General features: G+C 40.8%; 1 protein-coding gene across 1 annotated transcript in view; it reads right to left on the reverse strand.

Annotated features, from left to right (window-relative positions):
• LHFPL7 (LHFPL tetraspan subfamily member 7) overlaps positions 1-27,613 on the reverse strand; it is a 156,159-nt gene that overhangs the window by 25,081 nt on the left and 103,465 nt on the right. The gene's annotated exons all lie outside the window — the stretch shown is intronic.

The raw sequence follows: 27,613 nt of genomic DNA on the forward strand, positions 1-27,613 counted from the left end.
ACGGCGAGGCGCATCAATTTCGAAGCGCCACTGCCGCCCGCATGCTAATGAAGAGCTGAATATGCATTTCAGCACTTCATTAGTAAACTTCGAAATGGCCATTTGCATGGCCATTTCGAAGTTTGGGGCACGTGTAGACGTAGCCACGGTGAGACCAAGACCTAGATAGATCAATCTTTGTAATTCTCCTTGCAATTTTTTGCAATTTGCTATATTATTTGGGTTTTAAAAGATATTATTCTATCTTCCTGCTCTAGCCATAAAGTTACAATTTTTTTTCCAGTGGTTTGTGTCACAACTCACCCAGTCATGGATTATGACTTCAGTGCATGGTAAAGAGAATATAAAAATGGGTTCTGAGATAGAACTGTCATCATCATCATCATCAACAACCACCACGGGCTCAGCACCCGTTGGTGTCCGATGCCTCCCTTACTATGTCCTTCTATCTCTCCCTCTCCTGTGCAGAGTGGCTTAGTTTCTATAGACTAGCTCTGCACCAATCTACTACAGTAGGGTCGCCAAATTTGCAAGGGTTCATGTTCAGGACCCTCGTGAATGTTGATTTTTGGGAACAGGGGGGTGGGCTTGGAGCCCTGGGGAAGCAGTGGCTGCTGGCACTCCCCCCCCGCCCCCGCCCCGGAGCTTCAGGGAAGCCACGGTAGCCACCAGCGCTTCCCGCCCCGGAGCACCAGGAAGCAGCGGCTGCCAGCGCTCCCTGCTCCAGGGAAGCGGCGGCTGCTGGCGCTCCCTGCCTGGAGTCCTGGGGAAGCGACGGCTGCTGGCACTCTCCACCTCGGAGCATCGCGGAAGCGGCCATTCGTGAATAACTGAATTCGCAAACCTTAAGTTTGCGAATGTGAGGACTGTATTGTACATCATCTACCCATTTTCTGTGGGGTCTGCCTCTCCTATTCAAACCGTCCATTATGCTAATTACCAGGTTCTTGGCTTTCTTCTTGTTCGTTCTGCAGATATGCCCAAATAGCTGTAACTTCTGTTGTACAACCTTCTGCAGTAGGTTCTCTTTTGGCTGTATCTTCCTATATAATTTCTCATTGGTGACCTTCTGCATCCATCCTATTCTCAGGATCTTTCTACAACTCCTCTTGAATACCAATATACTTTTCTTCAAATCTTTTATCAGATATAACTGTCCTGTTCAGCTATACATACTGGAAATACATAACTGCAACAGAAATGCCAAAATTTACTGGATAAGTAAAATTGATTTTGGATATATATGATCACTTTTTATCTGGTTTTCCAATTGCCCCAGTTCCTTTCTTCAATCATTCTAAAAGGGCCATCCCTTTCCTCTTAATTAAAACATTTGAAGGATTTAATGACCTGCTTTAGCAGGTTAATATATCCCTCCAATACCTTTACTGTACTATGATACAGTTCTTCAAATGGGAGTGGCTAACAAATGATCATAATTTAAATTTCTTGATGGACTAAATTAAATAATATATCTGTACTGTGAAACATAGCACGCATAATTAAACTTTAAGGATAATGGCATATCTTTTTGTATATATGTATTTGAAAACATCTCTTCCATGAAGCTAATTCCTTGCAAATATTAAACAAAAAAGTTACACACAGAAGGTTGAACTTTAACTCATTTTAAAAGTGGACTAAATGCTGAGGAAGGATATAGATTAACTACTTTGGAGACTGACGTTCTCTATCAGCAGGAAAGATTCAGACACTGGGAGTGACGGCATAATTTGACTCTACATTACCTCTCCAACCTGCCTCAATATTGACCAAAAGAAGATACATGTAGAGGGATATTTAGTTTCCCTCATGCATTCAGCCTTTAGTAGCTATGTTGTATTAGCTAACCAGGCTGTCAATTAGGTCCAATTCTAATAGGTTTTAGTGGTAGCGTCATATGTCCCAAGACATTAAACTAGAAGTACCAATATATTTTGCATAATGTAAGGTCACCCAATAACTATCAAACAGTAATGATAGACCACTTTTTTGGAGCCGATCTACATTTCCCCAGCACAAAGCAGGTTGCAGATGAAATCACTAGGTGCAGACTATCCATAACGTTCATAATTACTGTAACAGCTCTGCTTAATTGTAATCTGTTTTCCTCAAGTACTTGCAAATGAGTTTTCAAGTGTAATTAATACATGGGAAGTTTATAGAAGTAATATCAAACTTTTTATTGAGAGTAAAAGAAACAGGCAAAAATTAAAAAATTAAATCTGTATACTATTTTACTGATTTGTAACATAAAATAATTTGTTGGCTCAAATTCTCCTTTGCCTTCAGAGGGCATCTGCCAGCTTTCAAGTCCAAGTTACATGGGGATAACCAGAGATCTAATATAAGTCTTTATTATGAAAGGTTTTTGCAACATTTCCTATGGATAGGCAATTACCTCCCCAGAATACTGGGAATATTTCTCCCACCACTTAAATAGTGTACACAGCCCTGTGATGAAATACTACAGTTATTTAATAGCACATTGTAATATCACTCAACATTTTAGAATAGGATGTGGAGGAAAAATGGTTTGCATCTGAAATTACAGGGGTAATTTTAGGTAGGGAGAACATTAATTCCCATGTTGGAATTTAACCAGGAAATCAGATTTAGCTATTTTGTCCTAAAACCTGTAACAACCAAAGCAATTTGGATATTGGTTTTATGTTGCATCCAAAGGTGAGCACTCTCCAGCAGGACCTGGGGCGTTGCATGGTGTGGCGGGGCATTGATTCAGCACTGACTCATAGCAAAATGTGCCACCTGCTGAATTCCATTTCCTGCAGATGGACAGACGTGTTCGCATTGCACTCAGAGAGGAATCTAACATCCTTCACTTGCTCCACTCTGAGACACACAATACTTCATCAGTTTAAAATCCAGCTTCAGAAGAGCTACTTGGTTTCTTGAAATTTGGCTTTCCTGCTAATTTTGACATGATGCAGTAAGTCTGTAAAAAAGAATGCTACGTTTTCACAAATGGTTTTGGAATCAAAGGAGTTGTCAGGACACTTATTTTTCATGGTAAATGACATCACCAACAGAAAAACTTTAAAAACAAGGATGTTTTTGGCATCTTAACCTTCAAATGGCCAGTATTTTATTGTTTCCTATTACCAGAATAGTAATATTTATTGCAGGTAGACTACAAGAGTGGAGCCATACCATTTATTTATTTTCACTTGATAGTCACCTCTGGCAAGAACAAATGTTCAATTAATCACCGTCTTATCTCTGCACAAAGCAGTTGCTCTCAAGGACATCTGTATTATTCCCTTTGTTCTATTAATACAGGGAATAGTGCTGCTATGGATCTTCTGACACTGAAATTTATTTGTTTTCTATAGACTTTCTTTCTTGAAGGTGAACTGAAATGCTCATTTAAAATATAAAATGGATTTAAAAAAAAACACTAAAGACTCCAAATGAGGGAAAAAATGTATGCAGGCTTAAATTTCCAATAAATGTATTTTTAAATATAGTACTTGAAAATCTGTCCTGCTTTTTTTCTGCTAATTCCTGAGTTATGAGTTTTGAGTTTCTCTTGGGGGGAGACATGGTTAGCCTGTGAAATAGTGCAAAAGTGCAGAGATGTTTTAGAGGTCAGGAAGTTCTGACTGATTTCTATCAGTATGAAGATTTGCTTCTTGTGTGCTGGCAGGTGTTTCACCTACACCACTAGATAGACTGAGATATACACAGATCTCAGGAAACTTATGAAAGCCCAGAGTTCCACACAACGTCCTCAGCTTGGTTGCCCCCCAACAGCATGGCTATTACAACAGTCCTCCTCCCGTTACCAACCCACCACATGCCCTCATGTAAGGTATGCAGTCACAATACCTACCTTCATGCTTTGTTCCCTGGGTTTTCCTGCCCTCCCACCACCTTTCAATGAAGTTATGCCAAAAAATAGCTGGGGAGAAGAGTGAAGCAGCAAAGTAGATGTGAGTTTGCAGTGTGGTGTGGCGGAATATCTAGAGGCATTCCACCACAGAACAGAGAATTAATAATCATTGTCCACACACCTCTGGCACAGCTGCACTAGGAACTACTTAGTTCTGGCACCTTCCTTGCCAGAAAGCTGTTGAAAATTTGAGGGCCTTTAGAGAAGAGAAATAAAAGTTGTTAGGAAGCTGCACATGTATATAGAAAAACTGGGCTAAACAACAAAAGAAAATTTACTTGGGTTTCGCAGTGTTTCCAAGGAGGTAGGTGTGGAGGAGGCTCTGTCCCCTCAGACAGAGCACAAAGTAGCCGGCTTGCTTAGTAAATTGTTCCCATCGTTCTTAGTAAATTCCCCCATGAGTATAAAACAGGTATAAAAATTTTAAGGCTCTTTTAGATGCTAGAATGGTGTAAAGAAACCTTATTATAAGGACAGGATGGTCTTACAAATACTTAGGGTACTTTACTGATTAGAACTGGTTTAATTTTTCGACTGAAGAGATTACCAATCAAAATGTGGTCCAGGAACTGTTTACTACTGGTCTTTCTGGAGATAATCAGTAGTCAATATAAGTTGTGAGTTTGAGTCCCCAGACCTCACTTGCTCTTCAGTTGCCTGTGCTGTAATGTTAAGCATAAGGTTCCTTCTATTTGTTGACTAATACCTAGAAGTAAAGGGTCAATCATACCTACATTACTATTACATAGCAGCGGTTTGGGGATATCCTCCAATGCTCCTCAGTTGCAATCTCTAGCCACTGTACTGTAGTTTAAATAAATTACAAAAATAGTTGCAACCAGCATGATTACATTGTACTATATTAAGAAATAAAATATGCAGATTTTTGCAGAATTTTAAAATATTATGATCAGAATTTTTAATTTTTTGGTGCAGAATTCCCCCAGGAGTAGGTCATGCTGAAGAACATGGCATTAAAAGTACTAAGACTTGATGAAGCTTCATCTTTTGTAGGGATGCTGTGTCGCAGGACGAGACCACAGTAAGCCCCTTCTCCTGTGCACCTGCTCAGGAGGTTGGCAGAACAGTGATCCAGTGTTCCGCTAATTGGCAGATGGAAGGGGATTAACTCACATGCCCCCTGCAAATGTGCTGTCCCACACTCTACATGTTTGCTGTTACAGAGGCCAGGGCTACACTACCAGAGAAAGTCGACCTAAGATACTTAACTCCAGCTAGGAGAATAGCATAGCTGGAGTCGATATATCTTTGGCTGAATTTCTGTGGTGTATCCACTGCAGGAGGTTGGCAGAAGAAACTCTCCTATTCCCTTCCGTTATTCCTCACTACCAGGTGGAGTACTGGAGTGCCATCAGTGGTCAATTTAGTGTCCTTACTAAATCTGTTAATTCCAACCCCAGGAGATCAATCTCCAGAGTGTTGGTATCTAGGTAAACGAAGACTAGCCCTTAGAAGTTAGTGGTGCTGACAGAATATACAAAATACATACTGCTCCTGTTCTGGGCTACCTGTAAGGAAAAAACACCAAATTTGTCGCCCCAGAACATGCTCTGTTTGTGCAGAATGTTTAAGTAGCTTCTGTTTGCCTACTGCTGCTCAGCTCCCCACAATTCATCAATAAAAGCCAGAATCTAGCTCTTTTACCTCAAAGTGAGAGCTGAAAGATTTCCAAAGTCTGGCAACACAACGCCAAATGATGCCTCAGTAAATAGCACTTTGATGATATTTTGGTGTTGATGAGCAAGACGTAATGGTTGAACGTTCCTTTACTGGTGACGAAAGGAAAAAACAACCATAACCTTCAACATTTAGAAGACATCTGAGTTCATAACAGATTTATTGGGCAGCACAGAAGAATTAACTTAATTACATCATTCATCACCTGAAGATATTGGATTACCCTGTTACTGTAAGAGGTACAGAGAAATTTGTCAGATAAACACACTACATTTTGCAAAATTTACTTAGCATTTGTCAATACACTGAAACCAATTCAGTGTATTAAGCTTATTAATGAAGGTAAAATGTTTCCAGAAAGAGCAATTCCCTAGTGAGAACTGATTAATCAAGCAACACTAATTTGTCATTACTGTGAGCCAATGTGCCTCCTGGCAGAACTGCTCAGGAACTTCAGCTTGCATGCAAGGCCTCATTGGAGTCAAGAATTTCAGATTGTTTAGTGCATTCCCCTCTTTAAAATACATGATCTATGACTAGAATAGAACATCACTACACTGAAAACAGGATACATGGCACTTGCTTGTATTTGTATCTTCAATAAAAAGTCCAAAAATGGCATGTTCACAACTGTCACGTACGCAGGAGGTTAAAAACTACAATGATTAATGTTAATGAATGCTTTCTTTGCTTTCATGTTTTTAATTGCAGTTGTCTCTCAGGATGCTATCTAAGGAGAGTTATGTCTTAGGCTATGTCTACACTAGTCCAGAAGATCGATCCCACTCAGAGTTGTTCTTCCAGGGTTTGATTTCACACATCTAGTAGGGTTGTGTGAAACTGACCTCTCAGAGGTTGCAGTCGACCCCTGTACTCCTCACAAGACATGAGGAGTAAGGGGGGTCAATGGAAGGAACTGTCCCATGGACCTTCTTCAGTAAGGACAGCCAGGTAAGTTGAGTGCAGATATGTCGATTCTAGCTACACAATTGCCATGCTAGAATTCTGTACCTACATTCGATTTACTTTGCCTATCATAGACACAGCCTGAGAAGAGTAGTAAAATATGACTGTTACCTATCAATTAAATGAAATAAGCATTCTGATTTCAGGATAATGGCAATTGTATTCCAGAGGTGATCCTAGCAATTACAGGGTGATAAGACTGACATAAGTAACAGACAAATTAGTTGAAAACTATAAGACAGACCAAAATTTTCAGACAAACATAGGAACACAATGGCTATGTCTACACTAGCATTCCTCTTTCAAAAGAGTTATGCAAATGAAGGAAATTGAAAATGCAAATGAGGCACAGATTTACATATCTGATGCCTCATTTGCATATTGTTCTTTGGAAAGAAGAAAAGCAGTGTAGATTAGTTCTGGCTGCCCTGTCTCAAAAAAAGATACATTACAACTGGAAAAAGTTCACAGAGATGGGTAACAAAAATTATTAGGGTTATAAAAGAGCTTCCATACAAGGAGAGATCAAAGACTGGGACTATTCAGCTTGGACAATTGATCACTAAAGGGAGATATGACGGAGGTCTATAAGATCAATAATGGTGTGGAGAAAGTGAATCAGAAGTTTTTATTTAACTTCATTTAACAGACAAACCAGGGGTCACCAATGAAATTAAGAGGTAGCAAATTTAAAAGAAACATAAGGAAGTACTTCTTCACCCAGTGCACGATCAACCTGTAGAACTCATTGTCAGGCGACGCAGTGAAGGTCAAAAGTATAACTGGGTTCAAAAAAGAATTAGAAATGTATTTATCTAAGTGGCCATTAGCCAAGATACTCGCATACATAACGGGAGCTTCCAGGTGTCTCTATACCTCTAATTGCTAGAAGCTGGGACTGGATGACAGGACATGGACTACTCAATATATTATCCTGTTCTGTTCACTCTCTCTGATACATCTAGCAATGGCCATGGTAGGAAGACAGGATACTAGGCTAAAGGAACCACTGATCTGACCCAGTATGGATATTCTGATGTTCCACATTAGAATAAATTCAATTTGTTAGCAAAATGAACAATGCAAGGGATACTCCATCAATGATACTGCCTTGTACAGGGGAGAATGCAGTAAGAGACTGAAGGTTTGTAGGGGGAAATCCACGTAATTCATAATTTCCTGCTCCATAGTTCAGGGGTTCTTGTTTTTATTCTAGGCTACTGTACAAATACGTAGTAAAAAAACAGTCCTCACCACACTCATCACAGGAAGTTTAAAATCTAAAGTGCTGCATAATTTGGTCTACCACACATCACAAAAAACAAAGCTTTGTTTGTTGGCTAGAATACTCACTAAAGGGTTATTAACTAAGGTTAAAAAGAGGGACAACATGAGCACACTGTTAGCACAAAACTGAGACATTAAGGACAAAATTGAGCAAGGAACCTTAGGGCAAAAGAGCAGAAATTCTTGACTTGCCTATAGAACAATGCTAAGAGCCAGAATAATAAATAAGAATTGTATTTTGCTCATTTATGAGCATTAATTCAATCTAGTGGGAATTATTGATACGTGATGAGATGACCCGCACGGCTGGAATTGTAGAATCAATTATTATAAGCTATTTAGGAAGAACTGAGGAGGCAAAAGAGGAAGGAAAGACGCAATCTCTGTATAAAATGGCAGTACTTATTTCCATGTCTCTGATATCTCAGAAGAAAATGATCTTGTCTGCTTAAGGATCAATGTCCTAATAGATAGAGACACAAGTTGGTGTCTTTTGCACACCTCTGCATTACACTTGGGAACAGAATGAATGCCTCCTTATGCACCTACTTGTAGTGTGTAAGAAGAAAAGATGAGTAACCATGAAGGACTTCAATTTGAGTGACATGTGGCTAACTCCAAAGATATTGCAGTCTGCATGTGAGAATTCTTTATTAGAACTTTGTCCTAACAGATAAAGAGGACTAATCTGCCATAAAGCCAATTACCCTGAGATGATAAAAAAGCTCACTGTAGCTCTATCCTGGTTCCTCATCCATACAAACAGGCATAATGAATGATTGAGATAAGACAGAACGTCACATCTTAGACTGAACATGGCTCACCAGAAAAATGCAGCAATCTGAGAAGTTAGGCAAAGTCTTAGCACGGCAAATGGATTTTCTTACTGTAACCAGTTCCTACTGCTTTTTTCAGTGTCGGGGGGTCACCCCTAGCTATATTTGAATTAGTGGGTTTGCCAGTCATCCTTTCTTTTAGTTTTCTGGACATCCAGGATGCCTCTGTGTCAGTCTCTCTGTGTATCCTTCAGGAACTCTATCCTCAACTGAAACACTATGTTAAAGCTTGCCAAATTTTCCCACAATGTGCTGGCACAAATGTGGTTAGACTGTATGGTAGATGTGGTCACACAACCTTGGCTATGATGGGAGAGAAGCTGCTATGTGGGCCCAAATTGTTAACTTGTAACTGGTTAAGGCGATCCTGCCTCTAAATAGTTACAAAATGATGACTGGTAGTTGATGTGTGGACAAAGCCTCACTGAAAGAAATACATTTCGCTTTTTTGGATAGGAGGCCACACAGGTTAATTGCAATTATTTTGCCAGGGCCCACGACAAGATGAGAAGCTTGGGTATATCCGTCCCAGCTTCTATCTACTGTTTGATTTAATGGGCTGTTTCAAGCAACTGCATCTCAGTGCTCTTAATAAAAAAATTTCATAAAGGTACATGGCTAGTTCAACAGCTTTGTCTTTGACAGTTCAAATTTACAGCTTTAATTCAGCAGACTGGAAGTCTGGTATTTCTGTATATACTTAGTGAAATGCGAAAGGAACAATATTTCACAAAGTGACATAACTGTAACTAATGACCCATTAGGCATCAAAATCTTAGCTGTTGTGACATGGTTCACCAACAAACTCATAACTCAGCTTTTCTATAGGCAAATTACAAGCTCAGAGTTAAAATCCTGTATGACTGTCATGCTATTCAAGGAATTATCCATATGTTTTTGTTTAGTTTCTATGTAGAGAACAGTTTGAAATTTTAGCAGCATTATTAGAGCCAAACTTGTTTGAGTCACTACATTTTTATATCGGAGGGGTAGCCGTATTAGTCTGGATCTGTAACAGCAACGAAGGGTTCTGTGGCACCTTATAGACTAACAGAAAAGTTTTGAGCATGAGCTTTCGTGAGCACAGACTCTGATGAAGTGAGTCTGTGCTCACGAAAGCTCATGCTCAAAACTTTTCTGTTAGTCTATAAGGTGCCACAGGACCCTTCGTTGCTGTTACATTTTTATAGTTACCCTCATAACAATACCTAAAGGAAACCCCTATGCTCAGAGCCTCAGGTCACTTACACAAGTAAACCATATATCAAAATTCTGTTTATCTTGAAGTAACTACAATTTTCTTCCTAAGAAATACTGTGATTGTGTTCACGGACAGAGTATGAGGGACACGTAAAAAGTTATAATTTAACATAAAGACCATGGGTTCACACAAGATATCAGTGGAGGATGTTGAGCAATAAAATCTTGCGCAGTGTGGGATTTGTATACTTAAAAGTTGCCTGCAAGCAAGTTAAATTCCCATTCTGCTTTGTGCAAAGGGTATAATCCAAATTCACCTCCTTTGGGGGATTTTTCTTTGTTATTAATTTATATCAACAAAATAAGCCATAGCCAAAACTTTCTTTTCACCTTGGGGGTTTTTAGGGTTTTCTCTGTACGACCTCCTCTGTCCCAGCCCCTAGTATATGTGCCAATCTTATCTCCTGGGTATAGTTAATAGAATCCACTTTCTGGGATGAATCAGAAAAAAATATTCCTCATATCTAAGTAGGGTTTAAACAGATAACAGCAGTATGACTTAACAAATGCAAAGGAGTCTTAGCATCCCTCCTGTCCATTGCTGGTTGCCTCTCTCACTGCTTCTAAGTGATCAGCTGGGAGGCCCTTGCCAGAAATTCTGATCAATAATACGCCATCCTTTGTACCGTATTTTCATCAAGAAATCTCACAAGAGCCAGAGTCTTACAGACTGTAGAACATGTGCACCTGTTGATAGGCTTCCATTCACTTAGCATTCAGTGTTTCACCAATAAAGGGCTGAGTTTCTATAGCAGTGATGTGATTAATTTTTATGGATGCTTATGTTGATTTAACTTATGTGCTTTTTTGATAAGATGATGGTATGTCAGTGATGGAGACCATATATAAATAACTGTATGAATCCAAGACAGCAAATCTAACAAAGCCCAGATTTTCTAACGGATTAAGAAGACTCAAGCAGAAAAGCAGACAAAATTTACCCAGACTTATGGAAAGATTCGGATACAGAGCCAACAGAAAGTGACTGGTTTACATGGTCACTAAGTATAGCCTTCAGAGAGCTGCTTGGTATTAAGACAGGGTTGAAATTCATCATTGATATGCACTCTGTTGGACTCCACCAAAGTCAACAGCTTTGCATGAATTGTCAGTCAATGCAGGATTTGGCTCGACTTACTTTGTGAATGAAAGTACCATGTGTGGCAGGGGATGTTCAGCAGCATAGTCAGCAGGGGCTATCCATTTACTTTACACATCACTGACCCAAAGCCAAAGAACATACATCAACAGGGAGGAACTTTAGAACTTTAGCTTGTAATGGGGTGAAAATTAAATACAACAGAGGACAGGCCTGTAATTCAGCATGACTTGGTCTGCATAATAGTATAATTAACTAAATGAATTAAGCAATAAATTATACAGAAGTAATGAAGCCACAGACATAGACATAAAGAGATAAAACAACATTGTGTTTCCCCATGATAACCATGGTTCTGTAGGGTCTAGTACCCCAGGATGTGGAATGGCAGACTCCTTCATGCTGCTGCCCATGATAGGACTACATGCACTGTCATACAAATCAGGGGTGAGCAAACTTCTTATACTGGGCCTCACTTTTCATCCCTGCAATTAGCAGGGCTCCCCCAGTCTGTCTAATATAATCCAAACCGATGGAAATTTCGGTTATGGTCAGATGAAAAAAAAACTTTTTGGCACGCGTAGGAAAATAAACCTGCAGAGAGTAAAAACTCTGTTAATCAGTATATAGATGTGAATACACATACACAAAAAGAGTAATATGTTTCAACATTTTTAATGAGATGGATAAGCCTGAGACGAGCAGCCAGCCAATCATGCTGCGCCCCGTCTTACAAAATGGCACTCCCCCTGCAGGTGCCTGCCCCCCACTTTGCACACCCTTGATATAAACCATGTGAAGATAAACACTATGTGCAGTACTATCTTGCAAGGCTTAGAGTGGCAGCTCTTCTCTAGGTCCCTGGCTGGCTCAGGTGCCCTGTTTAATCACATAAGGAGTTCCAGAGATATTGATGCAGAAAGGTTCACTTCTCTACTAGTGATAGTGAGGCACCTGCCTCTGGTCTTGCTCTTGGACTCCTGACCTTGGGCTGTGACTCCTGCTCCTGATTGCATCTCTGACCATCGGTGCTCTTCCTGGGTTGTAACTGCCACTGCTCCAACCATTAAGCATGATCACCCAAGCCCTGGTCATGGCATGGGCAAAGTAAACCCCTGATGATATTCACAGAGGATCCTATTAAACACCAACTATAGATCGGCCCCCTAGAGCACTGAGATACACAAAAATCTAAAGGGAATAGAAGCAGCAAAGCTACTTGAGTTGCTCTGAAGTACAACAAGAGGGCATGAATGTAAGCTAAGAAAAGGCAGTTTGAACTGGAACAGAGCTGAGTCTATTTTAGTAGTGAAGAGGGACAGTGTTGCAAGGGCAATAGCAAGAGGAGTTGCTGTATATCTTATCCAAAAAGGAGCTAGACAAGCACGGGGAAATAAAACATTATTTATGGTGCAGGTGCTAAGTCAAAAGAAGGATGCTCTTTGTGTCCTTGCTGACGACATCTTTCTTTAATAGTTTCTCTGTTTATTTGCATCTGCCTTGAGGGTGGGGGTGTACACATGCATTTGCATGTTTGCATGTAATCCAAATTTCCCCTGAAAAAGGTTTTGCTGTTGATAGTCCATCACCTTCATACGAAAATCAGCATTAACTACATATTATTTTGCCCACAATGTGTCTTTTCCCCCTTTAAGAATAACATGGCAATCTAATGTTCCTTATGCACAAACTTGATTTCAATGAAACCCAAACAACAAGGGCTGCAGTAAGGAGCAAACCCTTAATATTCACCTGGCATTCAGTATTCTTAAAGATAACAAGTAAGACCTTTGCCACCAATCACGTACTGTCACATCCTGATTGACAATATAATAATTTTTAAAAGGCTTGCATTAATAAGCACTTCCCACATGGCCATAAGACCCTTGTCAATGGTGAGAAAGGCTTTATGCATGTAACTGCCATGCATGTGATAATGTCACCGTGCACAACACAACAGATCGTTGTAAGCTGAATAACAATGAACTGGTCTGAAATATATTGAGATAGCACCTTGGTCAGCTCCCACACTACACCCAAGTGCAGGGTCGGGGAGGGGGCAGAACAGAGGAGAGAGACTCAGAACATATTTTCACTTCTTTACTACCTCAGTATCATTCCTGCATCTTAAAGTCCCCAGAATTCTCCCAAGAGTCACATTCAGAGCTGTTATAAAATGCAGGCATGTGAGCATTTCAGTACTTTACCAATCTGTGCAGTATATACAGTTGTTTAATGAGGCCTACTGTCATTAGAGCAAAATGTATCAAGGACTTTCTTTAGAGAGCTTCTTATTTATAGTATCATAGCACACCTTAATGCCTTTTTAGTGTAAATTGCTTTGAAATACTATGCAAACATTCAAGACAATGCTTAAATAATGTGAACATAAACAGATTCTAATAAGGGGATGGCAAATGCTAGACAGACCAAAAGGATACTTTTCAAAAAAAATTTCAGCAAAGGAGGAATATATTTCTGAGAAGCACATGCTACAAATGTGCAGTCCTGCAGCAGAAGTAAAGTCTTAGCATGTAGTGAGCTACCAGTTAAAAAGATGGGGATGACTTTTTTCCAAAGCTTCAGGCTGGACAGGACTCTTACTCCATTACTAAAAACCACTAAATAATCAAGTTGTCTGGAGGACAACTTTTCTTTTTTCCGAACAGTCCCCATGCTGAAATTCTATGAAACGCCTTCAACCTGATTGGCGAAAGCCTTTATTAATATCCAGGCATCTTCAGAGCTCTCTGTAACTCTATCTCCACCCTCTACCATATTTTTTTTGTCTCTCGCACTCTCTCCCTTTGACTTCCCCCCAAGCTTCACATCTTACTTTCTTACATGTCTCCTTCGTACACTTTCAGCTCAGTGTCCTTTCCTACCCTACGGCTTGTCTCTGAAATAGCCATCATATACTGATATATCAAATTCCCTCAGTCTTATCCATCACAAACCTACTAAATTCTTGCCTCTTTTGGGAAGTAATCAAGCTCTAATGACTGCATCCCACTTTTTTTTTTCGTTTCATAACATTTGTTTTTGCTTGGGCCTTAGACTGTAAGCCACTCAGTGCTGGGATTTATAACTTGTTTGGCACGGCCCTGCTGTGATATATCACTATCCCATAAATATTAATAATAAAACCAGCCCCTTCACAAAGAGCTGTAACTAGACATCCCTGTTTGAACAAGAAAAATATTTGCATTACAGATCTCTGGTGACAAGAAGATGAAGGAAGGGAGAGTAATTCAGCCCTCTACACAATTTAAAGCTGCCCATGTATGCCTCTTCATATAAAGAATAATTATAGGGTGGGATCTTCAACAGCATCTTATTAATCAAAATAGGATTTGCTGTCATTGACCTTCCCAGCAAAGTGCAAATCAACAAAAAGAAAACAAATGGCATTATTAGACATATTCTTGCTCTCCTCAATCTTCTTCTTGAGGTATCAATATCTAATCACCTTAAATATTGTTTTAAATATATTTATATTATCTTAAACTGAGGGTGTTAATTAGAGAACTTCTAATGGCCAACTTAGAGCACAAGGAGCCTGAAAGTTTGATATCTTCTGAGCAAAATTGTACCCTGCTTCACCAAAGATGTACAGGACAGGCCAACATAAAACTTGATCTATAGTGGGGTTAGAAGGCTTTCTCAAAGAGGTGAGCAGGACAGATCCTGAGTCATGTACTTCACAAAGCTGCTTATAGAAAAGAACCATCACTCCTAAACAAGTCACCAGTCAGGCAGCCAAACTCTCTTTAGTCTATAGAGCATTGCTGTCTGACTCACTCCTTAAAAAGAGTCCTAGTCAGGAATCCTATTCAGCAGTTTCATAGGTACACCGGGCAGGAAGGAAAAAAAGATGTTCCTTCTGTCATTTTCAATCTGCTCCAACCACACTTCTCCAGCTGAAAGCAGGATTCTACCATAATGCTAGTCAGGCCCGGCCTTAGGGCAAGGTGAGCAAGGCCTGGGGTCTCATACCTTCAGAGATCCACACACCAATTGACTTTAGTATCCACCAGACCACCCGCCAGGCCACACTGTGAGCATACCACCGTGGGTTCTACTCACATGCTGGACCAGCTCTGATTCTAGTCTACTGTGATTGCTTTAGGTTCCTATACCATAGTCACAACATAGCATCAGAACACCTGTAAGTTCAGAATCCCTAAAGCAGAGATTTTCATGTGCGTCACAAAGGAGTGTGCTACAGTATACAGGACATGCATGTATTTGAATAAAAAAACAAAAAGCAGTCAAGTAGCACTTTAAAGACTAGCAAAATAGTTTATTAGGTGAGCTTTCGTGGGACAGACCCACTTCTTCAGACCATAGCCAGACCAGAACAGACTCAATATTTAAGGCACAGAGAACCAAAAACAGTAAGCAAGGAGGACAAATCAGAAAAAGATAATCAAGGTAAGCAAATCAGAGAGTGGAGGGGTGGGGGGGAAGGTCAAGAATTAGATTGAGCCAAGTATGCAGACAAGCCCCCATAGTGACTCAGAAAGTTCCCATCACGATTTAAACCATGTGTTAATGTGCCGAATATGAATATAAAAGCCAGCTCGGCTGCTTCCCTTTCCAGAACAGTGTGATAATTCTTCTTCAGTAACACACATACCTTTAGGTCATTGACAGAATGCCCCATTCCATTAAAATATTGACAAACTGGTTTGTGGATCTGGAGTGTTTTGATGTCTGTTTTGTGCCCATTGACCCTTTGTCTAAGGGAGTTAGAAGTCTGTCCAATATACAAAGCATCTGGGCATTGTTGGCACATGATGGCATATATGACGTTAGTAGAGGAGGCATGTTAGTGAGGATCCTGATTAAGGATAGGTTGTAGGTCTTTAATAATTTGTTGCAGTGGTCTGAGTTGGGGGCTGTAGGTGATGACCAGTGGTATTCTGTTCTTGGCTTTTTTGGGCCGATCTTGGAGTAGCTGGTCTCTGGGTATTCGTCTGGACCAGTTACCTATCCTTAATCAGGATGCTACACTCCAGAAGGCCCTGGGTGACAGTCCTGTTCTCTCCTACAGACAACCTCCCAACCTCATGAGGATCCTCACTAACAGCCACAGTCTACACCCCAGGAACACCAGTCCTGGAACCTTTTCCTGCAACAAAGCCCGCTGCCAGCTTTGTCCACATATCTTCTCTGGAAATACCATCACTGGACCTAACCAAGTTACTCACAGAATTACGGGCACTTTCTCATGCTCCTATTTTGCTAGTCTTTAAAGTGCTACTTGACTGCTTTTTGTTTTGATAATGTATAGACTAGCACGGCTTCCTCTCAGTTAGTATTTGAATAAGTATAGGAAAGTTCACATTCTCCTCATTCCACACTTAGGGCCTGATTCTGATTTCTCTTACACTAGTATAAATTGGGAGTAACTGGAGTCAATGTCATTCTGTGAGTGTTAATCTAGCATGAGGTCAAAATCAGACTCTTTATCAATAGCTCCTAATTACTCAAGCACAAAATCTACTTTATTGTATTCTCGATATTTTCATGCCTGCATCTCTGGACAGTGCTCAGAATTCTTACATGGGCAGCATTATGAGGCGGGCGCATTGTTCGAACTGAGGGAAAGTCAGTCTTTTTCCAACTACATGAAAACTTTTAGATATTTTTCTATAAGAAAAATACTTGAAGAAAAAGAAGTTGCCTGGTTGAGGCGGAAATTCCTGATTTTATTGGCTATCAACTTCCAATCCCTCTTCCTGTTTTAGTCCTTTGATGAGGGTCCTCCTGGGAAGGTGGGATTTTTAAACGAGATGTTATTTTAAATGGAGAAGGACCTTTGCTTAGACCATTTTCTGGAAAAGATGCAAAAGGCACAAACATACCCTATAAAATATCTTCACTCTCCATTAGCCAGGTATCCTATAGCATCTTAGCAAGTTATGTTTAAATAATCTTTTATTTAACTTCTCTATTGTCTTGCTTCTGTCTTGTAGACAGACCCACACAACTTGTGCCTCCCTGCTTGATCCTGCTGTGGAGCTCTCTATTTTTCAGAATACATACACGATTTCCCCATCTCTGTTTCCCTTTTACTACAAATAGCTATTACCTACGTTGAATTCTGATGAATTGTTTCCCTCTGAAATTATCTATATGGAGCAAGAAGAACAGGTTTTGGGTTTTGTTTTGTTTTGCTTTGACTTATGTAATAAACTGACTCCAAAAAGAGATTCTTGCAGAAGAAACAAACCCTCCAAACTCTTGTGCACCAGATCCTAAAAACTCACGTCAACCAACTGGACCACAGAGATTCTCATTCTGTGAAAGTTAGCTGAAAAGTCAAATTTCACACTATCACTTATGGAGAGCAGATGGATAAGGGTACACACTGACACTCTATCAAAGATAAGAGACAATCATTTAGAAAGAGAGCTTTAGGTGCCAGTGGGGAGGATGAGTAGAAATCACACTTCTTCCAGAAAAGAAAATATAGTGGGTGAAAAAGAGAGAAGGCACAGAGCTAGATGCATAGACGTGAGATTTGATGCCTAATATTACAGGTCAAGTCAGAGCTATCTGTCAAGCTGGTGCTCCTTATTAACAATGCATGAACATTGTTATTCACCTACAATCACCTGCAATTATCAAGTCAACAGCTCTTTCCACCTTGTCATATTTTAATTAGAAACTGTACATTTATTGCCCCTTTAAAACACTAAACATTGCATTACAGCAGGAAAAAGCTTTCATTTTCCCCCAGTCACCACAAAGACCTCAGTTGCTGTTCTATTTATCAGATATCTACTATACATTTGAGTTTTTCTGTCTGTCTGTTTGTCTGAGAACCACTTCTAAACGGTAAGAGCCAGGACCACTGAATCCTGGTTGCATAGTCACACACACTAATTCAAAGGGACAGCAAATAGTGCAAACCTCGATAAAATATGTCTGTTTCTAAAGCTACTTGTTTTTAATCAATGCATATTAATATCACAGTATTACTCTTTCTTGCCTAGTGAGCACATAGTGCATAGCACTATGTGAACTCTGATAATTCAATAATTCATATAATTAATACACACATTATCACTTGTAAAAGATAATTTTGGAGGGAAATCTGTGAGCCCATCAGTTGCATGATCATATTAATTACTGTACCCTGGGATGGCTGCCATTATTTATTTGATATCCCCTGAATAGTGTCTAACTTCTGTAGCTCCATTCAAAGAAATACATAGTGAAATTGAAGGCAACTCACTTTAGGGCAAGGTGATAAAGAAAAAAGGATGGACTTTCCGACCAAGAGATGATGGCTGATGTGGGATGATTTAGACTTTGAAGAAGATGATTAATGGGGTCTGATCTTGAGAAGCCACTGGACTCCTGTGCCCTCAGCAGAAAACAAGTCACAGATGTTCAGCATCATCCCTTACAAGATTATACGTATGCCATAGTTACCAAAGGGTTATTATAAAATTACAAGGCACATAATTAATTGAGATTATTGGAGAGATCAGAACAAGCAGACATTTCATTAAAGTGAAAACAGACCCAATGGTACAATAATTTAAGGAGATATTACTTCGCAGAGACAGTTATGAGTGTGCGGAACAGGCTTCCAAAATGGAAGTGGTGGAGGTGCAGCATCAATGGAGAGGTGCTTCTCACCTAGCCCCATGCTGCTGTGGTGAGAGAGGGCTGGGGTAGCCATAGCTATTCTTAAGCAAAAATGTGATTTTTATGAAATGTTCTCAGTTAAAGTTAGTCTTGTGCTTTCAACTATCAGGCCATTTTTTTCTGGGATTCAGAATGGAATTTTCCAAGATTCTGTATTTCACACGCATGCTGGTAGCATTTTGGCTGGGGGTGTTTCTGCTTTATTCTAGCAAAGAATAAACTTTAAACTATATAGTGCGAGAATGTGTCATCTAAAGCAAGGCCTACACTGGGAAGGTTGCATGCTGCTGGTAGAGACTGTCAAAAGAGTTATTACAGAAAGGTTAAAAAGTTAATATCAGGGTTGTTCAAAATCCTCTGCATTTCAGATTGAACTTTTAAGCCTACATGTGTGTCAGAAGTAAAGCACTCTAATTGGGGTTACTGGCAGACATTGATGTGTCTTGACTACAGCCCAGTTTTCATTAATCTTGTTGATTAACGTTTGCAAAAGTCTTCAGAGACTAAAAGCACTGTTAGCGCTAGGTATTACTAAAAGGTCAAACCCCTAGAAAGGTGATCAGTCCATATCTTCCCTTGCTGGTGCATATAAAGCATGATGTTGAACCCAGTTATGGATGGAACTGGATTTCAGATCCTCGTAGAGTAGCTATTCCTTCAGAGGAACTGATGAACTTTAAACTACAGAAATCACTACATGGCTTCTTCCAGTGGTGTGAATCTGTATTTATGTCATATGTACAGTTATTTAGCCTCCGAATCCCTAAATAAAGGTCCTGCATGTGATAAAACAGGCACTGTGTTTTCTCAGTAGGAATAAACTAGCAGAGAAATACAAATAATTCTAGACAGCTGTGATTCTATATATAGGAGTACAGACTTACACTGTGTTCTCTTAACGTTTCCATTAAAGGTTTACTGCAAGACTAAGGGAGGGAGTGGCTTAAAATTAAAATTCAGAGTTTTGAGCTGGTTCCATCATTTATAATTTTACCCTGGCCCAGCTGAAAAAAAAAAAATCTTTGCAGAGGAAAGTCTGGAAAGCTGCTGATCACTATTCGTTTTCTGTACCTTTAAATTTTCATTGTTCAAATTAGCCTAAGAAAAATAACCGTTCTGGAAATGTGTCATCGTACAAAAAACAGCCTTGTAAGCTTTAAACAGCAAAGACATGGTGTACTATGATTGTTCCTTTGTGGTTGCTATGGTATTACCACACATTCTTCCATGTGGGAAAGGAAAGTCCATGGAGACCTGATAATAAAGACTTGAATTTCCAGGCTCTGTGTCCGTCTCGTCCCTTGACCTGTTTGACATCTCATTTACCAAACCTACATTCGCTGCATCCAAATAAACATCCAGCCATCATGGGAAACGTTTAAAAAGTATTGCTTATACAATGTGAAACCTGTATTTTAATCAAGTCTGGAGTTATGCCTTTTAAAGATGGTGTTGTTTAAACAGGGTTTAAATGTTTAAATGGTGCTGTGATGTAATGCAGTTTCCTTCCCCAGAACGTATATTTAAAAGTCAAGTTAACCAAACCAAAATGTTTTTTATATTATGGCAAACAACAGTTCAGTCTATTCTCACACTGTGTGTGACCTCCACAATGTAATAGACACAGTTGTCAGTTAACTAATGAGGTTGCCCAGAATTTCTGTAAGTCGATGGATCATCATTCTGTCATGACCATATGTCATGATGCAATAATGCTACATCAAGACATCATAATTTAATGTTACCACTATGCTTTGAGTAAGGATCTCAGCTTAGACTTTCTCACCTTCATCTTGACAGGCTGAGGAAAATGATTGCCCATTATACTCAGCATACTCCTGGTGCTGCAATAAATTTGAGAATTTGAGAAACGTGAAACTTTTTGACTGAAAAGCAACGGGGTACTCATTCAGCGTGTCAGTCGAAAACATAAATTAAAGCTAGCAGTTCATCCATGATGCCCAAAATATATGCCATTTTACTTATTTGCTAGGTTAAAAAAAAAAGTACAAAACTACATAGTTTGTATCACATAGGGTCCTGAAATCAGAGACAGAACTATGACAGCCCACAATATTATAATTTAACAAAATAATGTAATACAGTACACAATTCCAGCTTGCCCTGAAAACATAAAGAACTGGAAAATACCAACATTAAAACAGAAATAAAGGAAGATTATAAGTGAAGGGTAACCTTCAGTAATGAACAACGTCTCATTACAGCGTGTCAGTGTGTACAGTATTCTTAAAATATTCAGAAAAGAGTGGGTGACTCTCTTCCCTGTACTGAACACATGGCCCAGAATGGAACTATACTGCAAAAGGGGTCATCTTAAGAATGAAATGTAAAAGCAAGGTCAGGTCATTTGTGGTGTTTTAAGATCCAATGGCACTTTTTGTATGACCGTAGATAAGATTTAGGCCCAGTTGAAGAAAATATCCCTACCAGTTAATGTTCCCTATAAGCAGAATTTGGATGGCTACCCAGGAGAGATTCAATGGCTGCCCAGCATATTAGCAGAGTGCCCCCAGTCAGCAGCATGTATTTCCCCTGGTCGTGCACATCCACAAATGCCTTGGTTCACATACAACATATATTCTTCACATAGATGGAAAAATATTAGAGGGAACATTGCTACCAAGGTGTTTTACTGTATCATGGTTCTAGTATGCAAAATTACCTCTAATGTCCTGGCTAATTCCATCCTGGGTCATTTTGCTCCTCCTGCCCAAAAATTTCCCTCAAGCCTCAGCTAAATTCTCATAAAGCACTGTGAGATAATGTTGCATATTATTACATAGCTACTTCAGGTTTGCTCTAGAATCAGTTGGTTTTTTTTAGTGTCAGAAGAAGTAATCCATATAATATCTGGGAAGCATAGTTTACATATTAATTTAAATATGCAAAATACTTTAGGATCATTCATTCAGACTAAAAAATGTAGTGTTTATCGTGTATGGCAATCTCAATTATTTTAAAACATTGACTATTTCCACCCCTTGGATTGGAATGATATTTGTAAAATTGGATTTTTGATTTTCAATAGAAGGTTAATTTGTTATCTTACAATTAAATATATCCAGTCATAATGCACACAGTGTTGATGGCTTCAGTTATTAGGGAGAAATTTATAGTTCCCAAACAGACAAACAGCAGATGTTCCAGATGGGAAATGGTCCTTATGTAAAATGGCAAATTACATATCGGGTCAGTTGACTTGACCTTCACTTGTCAACTCTCTGTTATTTCCGTGTGACATATTTCAAAGATACTGACCAATAAACTAGGCATATTCAATTTGGTTTTTATTCTCTCTCCGTACTCCTTTCAAATCAGTACAAGCTATACTGCATATAAGGTATTGCACTATTCACCCGTCAAAGAATGCTATGCATCAGCGGACATGATTTCTATTCTATCCAACTCCATAGACAAAGAAGGAAAATGAATCACAGGCCTGTAGTCTTAGTAGACTTGAAATGGATTTAAGAGACTTCTACACCAACAGCTGTAATGGGGAGTCCAAAAAAGAAGAAACGACCCTCAGGCAAAAGTTCCTTTGCCAATGAAGATCTGCAAAGCACAACCTTCCACCTGCTAGGACTTCATGCCATTGAAGAAAGAACTCAGGCTCTTGGGATAAAATCAAACTGTTCTGCAAAGGAAATTCAGCTGCCATTGATTAAAACCTAAGCATCAGGCAGCTGTGCCCTAGTTTCTCCCTGCTCCACCAACATGTTATCACCATAATTCCCTCAGACCTCTGCAACAGCCTTAATTAGAAAAAGGTAAAGAAAGACGCCTCACAGGAGATTTAAACTTTGTCAGTGAGGTCTCTGAACAGAATTAGAGGGGTAGCCATGTTAGTCTGCATCTGCAAAAACAACAAGAAGTCCTGTGGCTCCTCACAGACTAACAGATTTATTGGAGCATCTGCACCTGACGAAGTGGGTCTTTGGCCACGAAAGCTTATGCTCCAATAAATCTGTTAGTCTATAAGGTGCCACAAGGCTTCTCATTGTGTCTGAACAGAGCAATTCTAACTCAAATGACTGCAGAACTGATGAAGAGGGGCAGAGACTGAGGCTGTTGCTACATTACCATTCTCCCATCGGAGGAGCCGTGGTAATGAGGCAATTCGAAGCAGGCTAATGAGGCTCTAGCGTGCATATTCAGTGCCTCCTTAGCATAATGGTGGCCATGCAAACAGACTTTGAATTGCAGATTGACAGTGAAGATGGGGGCAGCTTCAAAATAAGTTGTAAATAAACATTCCCTTACTCCCACAGAACCAGAGCGGAATAAGGGGATGTCGAAGTGGGGCACTTATTTCGAAGCTGCCCCAGTCTTCACTGTCAATCTGCAATTTGAAGTCTGCACTTTGAAATTCATGTGGCTGCCATTATGCTAATTAGGCACTGAATATGCACGTGAGTGCCTCATTAGCCTGCTTCCAATTGCCTTATTAGCTTGGCTCCTCCAATGGGAGAGTGGTAGTATAGCAGCAGCCTGAGGTTGGAAGTCTCTAGAAATACTGGCTGCTACTGATGATACTTAATTGTCAGGCCCGGAGCGGGCCATCACTCCGTACTCTGGCAGGTTCTGCTATGTAATAAACTGATGTAAAGATTAAATATTACTTGCCAGTTATCAACGTCAAGGCAGAGTCTAAAATTTTCTTTGTTAAATCCATAAAGGCAACAGCAATGGGATGTGTTCATTTGATATTCATTTAGATTTGATGTTGGCATTTGTATTGTCTTTTAATGTATTGGGATATATGCTGGTTTACAAATTAAATTTTACACTATATAATTGTTCCCTGCTAAGAAGTTGCTAAACTTTTTACTTTCAAAATCAGCCCTTCAAGCTTGGTTTAATCATTTTCTTTACTTTTTTTATATTATTAATTAGATGGATTCTGCAGATAGTTTTTAATATGTCCTAAAATAACTGGATTTCACCAATGTGTCTTAGATACCATCAACACAAAAAATTGCTTTGAGTCAAGCACACAGAGATCAGATTCTGGTTTCAGTTACGCCAGTGTAAACTAAAATTTGTCTACTGAGGTCATAAGCAGTTTCTCTCTAAACACAGCAGTGTGATTCAGTTGAGAGCCCAGTCCAGTATTCCTTTTCTCAGTCACAGTGTATGCAAAGTCTCCAATGCATCGTTCATTAGAACAATTCATAGCTGAACATTTCCTTCGTTCAGTTACTGAGTCGAGTATTACATGTTGCAAGAATGACTTGCCTGAAGATAAAAATCAATTCATTTACAGGTGATGTGGCAAAGGGCCAGAGTAAATGGAAGTGAGCACACCATTTTACAGCTTGGTTTTTACTCCAATTTACTTCCTGAGATTTTTGGATGCAAGTGGACATTTGCAACCATCCATCTTTCAGCTGGAGCAATGCCCCTTGTGGCCAGTGAAATCAAATGAAGAATCACCAGCTCCACACTGGAAGAAGAATGTCATTGCTTTGCATTGGAAGGCAACCTACCAGCCACGCGCACACAAGCAGCATTTCAATCTTTTCTCAAGAAACCATTTTTGGGTGCCAACAGGCTTGTTAATTATTGTCTAACTCCTCCTCAGTTCAAAGTTTTCCTGGATCCCTCGCTGTCTGAGATCACACCTGGTTATAGTCAGAGACTGTGTAAAAACGAGGTATTTACTGCTGAAAAGCACACGGTATGCTCTCTCGCTACTCATCTCCCTGTTTGAAATAATACTTCATTGTTTGTAGTGATGTATTTACCGATAAACCTGATGTACCAGGGCCTGAGGCAGCGAAACAGGAGTGAATTCGAGCAGTCAAAAATAGAAAATAAAAGGGAGACACAAATAGTTTTAATTAAAAACATTTCTGATTCAATTCATTGTGCTCAGATGCTACACTTTGAGCTACTGGATGGTTCACTAATCAGTGGAACAGTGTCCAATGCATTCCTGCACACACATCAGTTTTCTCTTGGCTGAATGTGATGCTAGGACAGTAGCCAGCTGATGGGAAATGAAGACAAGGTTGTTATTTTCTGCTTTTAAGCACAGCAGGCAACATTTTTCTTCTAAGCCAAGAGGAAGAGGTAAAGTTAACTTGTCACTGATTGTTTGTGACAGTTGGGTGCTGTGAAGATGACAGCTGTCCCAAAAAGAAAACCTTAAAGGACAGTTGTTCAACAGATGGTGAAGCAAGTACGCTTCCAAAGGTGCACACCTACCGTGCATGCAAAACACACACCATTTCGCCATGTAATTAAAAGTATAGATGAATTTTCAGATGCACAGTTGTTTCAGAGCTATGCAGAATTAGGGGGACCACACTGTCCTATGGCAGATACAGGATATTCACCTCTGGAGATGGTCTCCCATGTTAGGGCCCCTCAGCAATGGAGACTGCTGCCCCCTGGTGAGGTACTGGGGATAGGGGTTCCACAGCCTCCCGATGAAGGGAAGCAGAGGACTGGGGCTCGGCAACCTCTTGGTGGGGTGTGTGTGATGAGAATAGGGGCTTTTCAGCCTCTCAGCAAGGGGACCAGGGAACAGGGCAGCTGCCCCACAGAGGAGCCTCCCCGCAGCAGGAGCTTTCTCACTAAGGCCTGGTGTGCCAGGGAACAAGGCAGCTGGCTCATGGCAGATCTTGCTGGCAGCTGGGGCTGACACCATGGGGTGCCAGGGAACAGGGCAGCTTCTCTGTGGAGGAGCTCCCCTGCAAGAGAAGCTGCTGCCCTGAGGCACAGGGCACCAGGTAACAGGGCAGACTCCCCATAGAAGAGCTCCCTGGCAGTGGGGGTGCTGCCCCAAGGCACAGGGTGCCAGGGAACTAGGCACCCACTCCACAGTGGCGCTCCCTGGCAGCAGAGGCTGCAGCCCTGAGACACTGGGTGCCGGGGAACAGAGCCCCACAAAATGCGGGACAATTTGCACATTTTTTTTAAAAAATGTCGGGACGCCTGTGGGACACCTTAAATAAGGGATTGTCCCAGGAAAAATGGGATGGATAGTCACGCGGTGCAGAATGCATGTTCCCTCGTTTGAAAAACTGTGTCCCTGCTCAGTTACACGAAACTTCACATGCTTCTGGTTTTGTACACTAGTGACCACAGCACATTTCACACAAACGATGGGATTCTGTAATAAAGGTTCCTCACCCCTACCAACGCATCACGTGCGGCTGCACTCAAGGATTCTATACCCCTTGCAGTTTAAACTGCAGAGAACACTATTACTTTGGAATAGGTGGGGAATGGGCAAAATATACCCTGTATTAGGCTTTCAAGAGTGATTTATTCTAATTTTTAAAATGAGGTAACTCTAATGGCTCACATACTAGGCATGCTACAGTTTAAATATTCTTCATGGGTTAAAAACGTGACCTTAATTAACTTGCCTTTGTATGCCTAGTTCTGCGGGAACAGCTCATTGCATTTTCAATTTAATTTAATTTGAATGATAATTTAAAAGTTGTTTGATGCAAATGTGACCATCTGCACCCTAACAGCTGATACTTTTTTTAAAAAATAAGTTTGTTAGAGGGTTAAGCTTGATTGAGAAAACAACTGCAGGATCCAAAGAAACGGCCAAAAGAGACCATGATACATTTTTACAGGGTTACACACATATATCAGTATTTTATCCAGAAAGATTTCCATTTTAATAGTGTTTTTAATCAGAGCAGGGATGGGAATTTAGCCTTGGGAAGAAAAGGAGGGAGAAAGCTGAATCTTTTGTCAATTTAGTCATCCTATAGTGCAGGTCTCCTTTGGATGGTGCAGAGTAGTTCTTCTGAAACTGTGTTTGGCGGAACCCTACCTGCTGATCCACAGCATGAAACATTTTCAGAGGCAAACAGGGAGTGGCTGAGAAACTAGGAGGGGAGGGTGAAAAAAAGGGGTGAAGAAATCTGGGGAAAGTTAGTAATTCTGTGTGCGACTCTCCACTGCCTTGACTCTTGCCTGCTTATTTATTCTTATACAGGTTAAAACTCCCAAATCTAGCCTTCCTCCTTTAGCAACCTCTGTTGTCCGGTAGGATCACGGATCTTCCAGGACTAGAGCCCAAGGGCTGGGAGGAAGAGGGACCATCCAGACCAGCACAACACTAGCCACAGCTGGTCTGGCAGCAAGGAGCTGAAGGGGTAGGGCAGCAGCCAGGGAGCATAGGCAATGTCCAGGGCGAAGAAGCTGGCGGCCCTGGCAGGGAAGCAGCAGCTCTTTGGGGCTCATCATGGAGCCTGGTGGGAAGCAGCTGCCCATGGAAGCTGCAGTGAGGACTGTGCGGAAAGCCCCAGGCCAGGGAGTGGTGGTTCGTGGTGACTCATCCCCAGGGCTGGGCCATTGATGGGGTCAGGCAAGAGGCTGCAGCCTGGGGAAGCCGCAGCTATGGAGGAGTGGCTGGAGCCAGTGGCCTGGGAGCCTGTGGGGTAGGGGAGGAGGGAAGCCACAGATGACAGCTGGGGGGGAGCCCTGGAGTCGGGGCTGGAGGCTAGCAAGGGGCAGAATTGACCTCCCCTGTTCTGGCAAAATCCCTGGTCTGGGACTGCTCAGGTCCCAAGGATGCCGAACTAGGGAGGGTGAACCTGTAATGAGGGCATACAACTCTACTCTGCCTTGTTGGAGTGCCCTGACCCAGGCAGCTCCTGAGGTTCTATTGCCCAAAGGGAGGTCAGAATTTGGGGCCCACTCAGGAACTCCACAGTCCATGTCTCTTCCTTGGGGGATCTCCAGGACCAAGGAGAGAAGTGGAGTTGGCATGGGTCACCCATCACTCCCCCACGCAGCAGGGGAGAACACCATCCAAATAGTCTACTGCTCAGCTCAGCTGCCATTCACCAGCCCAGGGAGGACAAGTCTCCCAGAGCCTGCACAGAGATCACCAGC

This window comes from Carettochelys insculpta, chromosome 19 (genome assembly GCF_033958435.1).
Source record: "Carettochelys insculpta isolate YL-2023 chromosome 19, ASM3395843v1, whole genome shotgun sequence".
NCBI classification, from domain to species: domain Eukaryota; kingdom Metazoa; phylum Chordata; order Testudines; family Carettochelyidae; genus Carettochelys; species Carettochelys insculpta.